We start from the raw sequence: 9,790 nt of genomic DNA, 5'->3' as shown, positions 1-9,790 counted from the left end.
CTGCTGGCATGAGTGAGTGTAATGCTTGTGCTACACCTATGGAGAACCGTCTGAAGTTGAAAAAAGAAGATGGTGGAGAACCGGCCGATGCCACTTTGTACCGGAGTGTGATTGGGAGCCTACGTTATCTTGTGAACACTAGACCCGACATCGCATTCGCTGTTGGGATCACCGGCCGGTTCATGGAAAAGCCTAGCTCACACCATTGGGTGGCTGTCAAGCAAATTCTCAGATACATAAAGGGAACAATGGACTATGGATGCTGTTATAAGGCTGGCCATGGAGAAGTAACACTTGTTGGTTACAGTGATAGCGACCATGGAAGTGACACCGGGGATCGCAAGAGTAATTCTGGGCAGATCTTCTTCCTCGGTGAGAATCCAGTGACTTGGTGCTCGCAAAAGCAAAAGATCGTGGCTCTCTCTTCTTGTGAGGCCGAGTACGTCGCAGGAGCAGCAGCAGCATGCCAAGGGGTGTGGCTATCACGGCTCATAGGAGATATGCTAGGCAAGCCAGCGGCCAAGTTCAAACTGCTGATCGACAATCAAGCCGCCATTGCACTGAGCAAGAATCCTGTTCATCATGACCGGAGCAAGCATATTGACATCAAGTTCCATTTCATACGGGACTGTGTAGACACCGGCAAAGTGGAGGTTAGTCATGTCCGTACACAGGAGCAACTCGCCGACGTGCTGACAAAGGCGTTGGGGCGGGTGATCTTCGTCGAGATGCGGCAGAAGATCCGGATGATCAAGGTGTAGCTGGAGCGCTGAGTCTATGGGGGTGAAATGTTGGATAAACTCATCGCTGTTTCCTTGTTCAGAATAATATGGTGCATGGCCGGTGTGACATCTGCATGCACGTAGCTAGTATACCGGGAGTGCTTGTAGCCGTCCAGGTTGTTTTTATTTGCTCATTTCTTTGTTTTAGTCCTCCGGTTAGTAAGGCACACGGATGCAGTCGTGGGATGGCATGGCATCACGCAAATCGTGGGCAGTCTGACCGGAGGTTTGTTAGCTGAGATCCATTGTAATCGAGCTACATTTTTCAAAGGAATAACTGAAAGACTCGCGTAGGTTCAGGCGAGGCAAATATACTACTATCTCCCGTTCGTCCTCGCTCGTTCTTCTCTCTCTCCGGCGATCTAACTCGCCACTCCGGCAACAACAATTGGCATCAGAGCCGTGGTGTTCGATCCACTCTCCGGTGGCCGGCGGTGTCCGATCCGCGGCGTACCATGTCGGATAGCGAGGAGGAGAAGAAGAACAAGGGCGGCGGCAAGTCGTCGCCGAGGACGCCTTCATCCAAGGCGCCGCTCGCTCGCCTCACCGGCGACGGCAGCGGCGAGTACCGCATGGTGGAGCGCGTCGTGCGAGAGGAGTCAGGGGCGTCGATGATGCTCACCCGCACCAATTACCAGGAGTGGGCACTTGTGATGCAGGTCAAGCTGCAAGTCGCCTGCGTCTGAACCGCGGTGATCGAAGATGGCGCCGACGAGAACAACGACCGGCGCGCGCTGCAGATTATAGTCTCCGGCGCGCGCTGCGTATAATCTTCATGTGTTCTCGTCCGACAAAGCAACCTGAGCGTGCAGTCATTGCTTCGGCAGTGATGCGCAATCTCTCAGCTACGGGCAGTTTACCGATGCCGTTGTGTGCCATGGCATAGTACACTGGGTATATCGTCATTATGTAGAACTATACTGTTAGAGCAACTCCACTCGTTCGTCCCCTCAGCGCATAGGCCGGCGCTATTTCGGACGCTTGCCCGACGATTTTTAGGTCCTGTGGTGATCTAGGTCCCACCCTCGCCCCCAGGTGCCGTCCCAAGGTGTCATAAATTTAAACTTGTCCATTCCCGCTATCCAAAAAACGCCACAAAGTCCAGGCGATCGGTGATCACACCTCACCACAGTTTGGCGATCAATAAAAAGTTCGGCGTGCAAAAGAAAGGACGCGTAGGCAGTGCATCAAATGGCGGCGGTCGGACTGGAGGGAGTCGGCGTGCACGGGCTAGTCGGCGTCGGCGCGGCTTCTGTGCTGAGCGACATGGAGGCATCATCGCTCGGGCTTGGCGGCGGTGTTGGGGTCCGCGTGAAAAAAGTATACAAGCTACAAAATTCTACACTAGAAAATGTCCAAGAAAAACTAGAAACTATACACAAGTCCACTCCCTGAAACTGCACAAGAAGTAAAGGAAAAAGAAACCAAAAAAGATAAGGAAAAAGAAACTAGGTAGATCAGATTCCTTTTTTATGTGCTCATCCCACATATGTACACCTTTTATATTCCACAACTGTAAAAGTTCTTCAACCAATTGCCTTAGATACACATCAATATCGCTGCCGGGTTCTTAGGGCCTTGGATGAGCACTGGCATTATAATGTACTTTCGCTTCATGCACAACAAAAGGAGGAATGTTATAGGTACGTAGAGTCACAGGCCAGGTGCTATGATTGATATTCTGCTCCCTAAAAGAATTAATGCCATCTGCACTTATACCAAACCATAAGTTCCTTGCGCCATCTGCAAACTCTGGCCACTTTCTCTCGATTTTTCTCCACTGCGACCCATCAGCCGGGTACTCTCAACATCCCGTCTTTTTTACGGTCTTTTTTGTGCCACCGTATCAACTTTTCATGCTCTTTGTTTTGGAACAAACGTTTCGACCGTGGTATTATACGAGCATATCACATCACCTTGGCAGGAACCCTCTTCCTGCGGCGCTCGCCCTCAACATCACCAGGGCCATCACGGCTGATCTTATAGTGCAATGCACCACACACCGGGCATGCATTCAAATTCTCACACTCCTCACCGTGGTAGAGGATGCGGTCATTAGGGCATGCATGTATCTTCTACACCTCTAATCCTAGAGGGCAGACAACCTTCTTTGCTTTGTATGTACTGTCGGACAAATTCGTTGTCCTCTGGAAGCATCTTCTTTAATATTTTCAGTAACTTTTCAAATCCCATGTCAGATATACCATTCTCTGCCTTTCATTACAGCAATTCCAGTGGGCTACCCAGCTTCTTCTTGTCATCTTCGTAATTTGGGTATAACAATCTTTTGTGATCCTCTAACATGCGCTGCAACTTCAACCTCTCATTTTCACTTGCGCAGTTTCTCTTTGTATCAGCAATGGCCCGACCAAGATCATCAGCGGGCTCATTTGATGCCTCTTGATCTTCAGTTTCCCCCTTTGCAGTATTACCATATTCAGGGATCATGGGATAGTTGTCATCGTCATCTTCTTCTTCGTTGTCTTCCATCATAAACCCTTGTTCTCCGTGCTTGATCTAACAATTATAGACAGACATGAAACCGGACTGAAGTAGGTGGGTGAGAAGGATTTTTGAGGCCTAGTAATTCCTATCATTCTTAGAGACACCACATGGACAACACATAAAGCCATTCCGCTTGTTTGCCTCAGCCACAGACAGAAAACTATGCACGCTATTAATGAACTGAGGAGAGTGTCAGTCATCGTACATCCATTGCCGACTCATCTTCATTACACAACATCGAAAAGACCAAATAATGCAAGTTCATACATAGAGTTCATACATACTTCTCATAAAACAACATAAAACTATCTAGCTAAATCATTTAAATGCAACAATAAATGCGATCAAAATCGCAACTAAGATAATAATTGATCCAAGAACATAATGATATCAAGCCTCTTTATTAATGGTACATTTTCTAATCTTTTCAATCTTCAAGCGCATTGCATCCATCTTCATCTTGTGATCATCGACGACATCGGCAACATACAACTCCAATTTCATCTTCTCTTCTTCAATTTTTTTTCAATTTTTCTTTCAAATAATCATTTTCTTTTTCAACTAAATTTAACTTCTCGACAAGAGGGTCGGTTACAATTTCCGGTTCACATGCCTCCTACATAAAAATATCTATGTCAACTTGATGGACATAATTGTCATAAAAGTGAAATGAAACAAATAGTTATAAATATAATATAGCACATCTGAATCATAAACCCGACGAAGGCTGACGGGACGGATATCAAAACCATGGCACTATCTATAACAAAAAATCATACAAGAAAATTATACAAGTATCTATCTAAATCATACAAATAAGATTTTTTTTACAGAAAGGATAAGAACAAGAGCCTCACCAAGGTGGTGCTGGAGACGGGATGGCGCGGGCGATCGACGATGGTGAAGACGGGGACGGGAAGGCACTGAGTAAACCACACCAACACATATACAAAGTAAGAAATTAATTTGAGCTCAAATTCCATATATAAATCAAATAAACTCCCACATAATTACTCTCAAATTCCATGTCGGCGTCTTCGTTTTCCGACATTCTCTCCTCTTCCTCTTCCGTCGTCCACCCCAGCAAATATATGGTGAGCAGTAGGAGTAGACATAAGAAGACGGCCACAGCCGCTAACACGAAGATGTACAAGGTTGTTTTCAGATGCTGCGGGCTTCCGGCAGCAAAGGCACCGATCAGACAGATGAAGCTCACTGCTGAGCAGAGAGACAAGGCATGGCTTCGTATGGCTGGCCTGTACATATTCGGGTTGACGAGGAGTAAGATGAGGACGGTGGACAGCATGAAGCTCACCGAGTTGCAGTAGAAGAAGACCTTGTAGCGGCGTGGATAGTTGTAGAGGAGAACTGGGTCGCCCGCACGGTGCCCGGACTGGATGTCGTCCTGGAGCAGGAAGCCGCCTGGTGGGGTCAAGCCGGCTTGGTAAGTGATGCTTGCGACCAGGATTGCGAAGAGGAGGAAACGGTGTCCCTTCTTGTCCACCAACGCATCATCTTTTATCTTTTTGAGGACAACCGGCGCTTCATCTTCGCTGCCCAGCGTGAAATATTGAACGTGGACGACCACGTAGACCACGGCGGCACCAGCTATGCCCACGGCATACATGGAGAATATTTGGTCCCGGCAGCTCCCGATTGCATATGCGACGATGAGGCCAAGCAAGTACAATATCATGGCCGCTTGCAGTGCGTGGTGCTCGTTCAGGTAACTTTTCTGGGCCAGAAAGATGGCAAGGAACGAGGCCGCAAAGGCAACCGTGTTGCAGTAGAAGAAGGCTTTATACCTCCCGGCGTTGGTCGATAGGAGTATGGGATCACCAGCCATGTGGCCGTCCTGCCAAACGGCGTCGCCTGGATGGTGGCCTCCCTCGGCGCTGTCCCAGAAGCCACCCGGCGTGCTCAGCCCGGCCACGTAGGCGATGGCCGTCAAGAACATTGTTAGCGGCGCCAGGAGCTTCCGGTAGTCTGACTCTGAGTCTTCTTCAGGAATACAAATGAAAATTAAAGACTGAAGCATAACATTGACCAGGATAATGGACACCATCACATAGAAGACGACAAGCCTGAATTTGTCCGGGCAAGCCCCAGTACAATAGGCCACCATGAAGGCCAACGTGGCCATCAGCATCAAAAGCCCCAGCAGCAGATCGGTACTGAACTTGGACCTGCTATTCTTGGGGCAGGCGGTGAGGACGAGGGTGAGTATGACGACCATTAGTGACAAAGCGATTGCCGCGGCGTTGAAGTAGAAGAATAACACATATCGACGGTAGTGGGTGGACCGCATGATTGGGTCATGCCAGACACCACCCGGCGGGGTCATGGGTGTCCTGTCAGACACCACCCGGCGGGGTGAACCCCGCTGCATACGTCGCCGTCGCCATCAGTGTCGCCAGCATCATGATGCAATCTCTCCTATAGCTGTCAACCTGTCTGCTGGCCTCGTCGCGAGGCACAACAGATTCCATGGGGATACAAGAGGTGTCTCAAAGTTCAACTCTCGGTTGGAAGATATGACCTGGAGCTCTCCTCACTCCTCAAGATATGACCCTCGTGTGAAAACACTTTTGCTCAATTGTAGATCTAACGTTGAGCTTGGATATCTAAGTGCCACATACCTTGGCGTTGGGAAAAAAGATTATCGCGATATCGAGAGTGAACTCAGTTTGCAGGGCAAACTTCAGAGGGTATGGTCTTGAGCTGTTATCAAGGTTTTTGGACGTTTTTCTCGTGGGATAGAGAGAAACTCTGATACGACGGATACCATGAAATTGCAAACGATTTTTGCTGAATCCAAACAAATTGATTCAAATTAAAAGATTCGTATATGATGATAATAATGGTATTAATTTGGTACTGTACATGTTAAATTTTTTGTTGTGTTTGGACATTGTAGTAGCTCGTAGAGAAAAAAAAACAAAATACGGCTCGGAAAAACTTTGAAAAAAGACACTATTTTAGTTTTTTTCTTGCTAGAGCTCCTAGCATGTCATTTGATAACAAAAATTACCTTGCGCACCCGAGCATGTTGGATGCCAAAAAACTGCATTTTTTTTTGAATTTTCTTGCTATTTTTTAGAATTACTGTTCACATGCGTACAAGTTTACTGTTTTTCCTTTGCCATGAGCTCCTAGAGAGTCCAAATAGCATGAAGATCTGCACGCACATTGCGCTCTTGAGTACCTTTGATCCCACAAAATGTCAGATTGTTTTGAATTTTTTTGCTATTTTTTTCGAGACGGTCAAAGCATTTTGACCGGACGGCAACGATGCAGAAGGGCATTTTTATAAGGGCAACTAATGGCAGGGGGGCAAATTTGAGCATGCTTCAAAATTAGGGGCAAATCTGAGTAGTGGGTTCCAGTTAGGGGCACAAATGTAAATGTCCCTAATATTTTTATCTATAGACTTGACTTAGGATAAAACTAATATGCAGAGTAAATAAAAATAGAGGAAGTGTTATTTTTTATCTTTGATGAAAGCATTTAAATATGATAAGAGAATAAATAACTAAATACTACTACTCCCCGGGGATTGATATGTGAAAAAGAGTTGCCCATAGTAGGACAGATAATTACACGATATAGATCTGTTTATTAATTTTATCCCCTGTATATTGGCCAAAATCAATATTTTGACCTTGTCAGGATTTTTTAGCACGATCCGAAAGCTTTTAGAATTTTTTAGCACGACCTGGACCTTTTAGTAACCCCGAGGCTTGTGATGTTTCTGTCCCACCAAGACATGCCAAACAAACCAGCGTTGCTTCTCTGAATATATTAGGGGGCATGTGCATACGTTGCTGGAAACGCCATAAGCTATGGAATTTCTTCTTGGGGCAGCAACGCCAAAGGCCATAGCGTTTCCAGTAACTCGCTAAGGTTGGGTGTTTCTGCCCTCACACGTGCGGGGTCAACTGCTACTCAAAACATACGGCAGTTTGGTGTTTCCATGTGGGTCAGAAACACCGCAAGCCATGGCGTTGCATCAATGGGTCAGACCATGCTTAAAATTTCTGCAAAGATCATTTTGTGCTAAAAAAAACATGACAAGGTAAAAACAGTGATTTAGGTCCAGCCCATATACGGGGCCAAAATAATTGTTTTGATCTTTTCCGTAACTTGAGCACCATCAAAAACTTTAGCACGATTTGACCCTCCTTTTTAGAAATGCCAAGCATCATGGTGTACGACGCAACACATGTGTGTTTGCCGTTTCTACTTGGCTACAACCTACTGAGTATACTACGTGGCAGGGCAGATATTAATTTAAGAGAAATGTTAACGCCCACACGTGTGGGCGTTTGCATATCGCCCACACGCCTCCATCACCACTCATTTTGCCACGTATGAATAGATGACATCAGCAGAATTTTTTTTGGTTTTCGGCTTAAAAATGTTGTATCTCCTAAATAAAAAAGCGAACTAAAAATTCGTTTTCACCATTAAATCCGTCTCGACGAGATCTTCAAAACTAGACCCCATGTTGATATGTTTCGATGATTTTTTTTTGCCAGAAGTTGCCACGATATTTACACTGCAGTTGCCATAGGGCTTAAACTAAAGTTGCCATGTGGCAATTTTAGTTTGTAGATCATGGCAATTTTAGTATTTTGATGATGACAACTTCAGTACTTTGACCATGAAAATTATTTTTTGTATGAACCATGGCAATTTTACGTGCATGTATCATGGCAATTTTAGTTTATGGTTCATGGCAAGTCTAGTTTCTTAATTCCCCGTTTTATAAATGTCAAAATTTACTTTTAAATGTAGAAGAAAATAGCTGAAACATATCATGGCAACTTCAGTGTAAACATCATGGCAATTCATATGCAATAGGCATGACAACTTTTAATTAAAAAAAGAAAATTCATCAAAACATGTCAACATGGGATCTAGTTTCGAAGATCTCATCGTGAGGGATTTAATGGTGAAAACGGATTTTCAATCGGATTTTTCGTTTAAGAGATAAAACATTTTAAAAACTGAAAATCCAAAAAGATTCCTGCATGCATTCATGCAATGACGTGGCAATCTGTTTACATTAAAGACGTGTGGTGCGTCTCCCTTCTTGCCACACGTGTGGCAGTTAGCGCGACCCTAATTTAATCAGGATCGCTGTTTATGGCAGGAGCTATCGTTACAGGACGACTCTGAGTGCTACAGCAGGCAACGTATATTGATGGTACCGGATTGCACGGACCGCAGTGAGTCTGCAATGTTCACACTCTAATTTAATCACATTCGTTGTTGATGGCAGGAGCTGCCGCTACAGCATGACTCGGAGTGCTTTTTTTGACAAAAGTGTGAATTTTATTGACTCAAATGGAGCATCAGGTAGATAAAAGCACAATGAGCACACACCCGGTCTCTACATAGTTAGGATGCACACAGTTAACACAAAAAGAAATCATCGCCAAATTGCAAAGTCCTATAAAACCAAAGCTATGCCTAAATGGGTAAAATCCAAAGCGAACTAATCCGCGATCCACAAACTACAGTAATAACCATACAACACAACCATCTCATGACACCCCAAGGACAATGAGGTTTTTCAACAACGACGCCTTCAGAAAGGGAGCGACGCTAGAGCACCGTCGTCGCTGAATGCAACCACAAAAGGTCAAAGTCTAGGTTTTCACTTTGAAGAACCAATCCGAGGATATCCAAACAATGCTTCAACAAGGTAACGACAAAAAATATCGTCATTGTCAGGTATAACCAACTCGGGCCAGATCTGGGTTTTCACCCGGGAACTTGAGACTCGGTACACGTGAAGCACCACCATCGTTGTCAATCTGTTGCCACAACTTTTTCACGATCATAGCAGCTGCAAGGGGCTGGGCTAGGAACCGACTGTCACCACTGCACAACCATCTCTCTGTGTCAAGCCATCATCCATAGATTGCATCTCATCATCAAAGGCAACCAACGTATCTAGAGAGATAACCCTTGCAAAGATCTTTCGGTATGCATTACAATCAGCAGTGAGCGTCAATGCAGGTATGAGTGGTCATCACACCGACCAACACGCGGAGTACCTCACCGCCGACTAGCACCTTGTTGAAGAGAGTCCAGCCGAGATGCGTCGGCCCACGGGCCGACATGTCCAGATCTGGAGCATGAAAGGCAGATCGAATTGCTCGCCAAGAACCAGAGTGTCGTAGCCCTCCTGACACGAGCACCCATGACCCCTGGCGGCCCAGCTCCATTGAAGCTCCCATCAGCAGCGCCCAATGCCTAGCGCGTCAACAATTGAGAAACCGCATCTGAGCCACGCACAGATCGGGCCCAGCCCACATAGCCACCTACGTCGGGGTCAAGGAAGCCTTGCGGGACCTAATACTTCTCCAACTTATCTTTAATTTTTGATTGTTTCATGTTATTATATTGTCAATCTTGTGTGCTTTATACACCATTTTATATCAATTTTTGGAACTAACCTATTAATCTCGTGCCTAGTGCCAGTTCATGTTTTC

Source organism: Triticum aestivum, chromosome 3B (genome assembly GCF_018294505.1).
Source record: "Triticum aestivum cultivar Chinese Spring chromosome 3B, IWGSC CS RefSeq v2.1, whole genome shotgun sequence".
Taxonomy (NCBI): domain Eukaryota; kingdom Viridiplantae; phylum Streptophyta; class Magnoliopsida; order Poales; family Poaceae; genus Triticum; species Triticum aestivum.
This window is presented reverse-complemented; position numbering follows the sequence as displayed.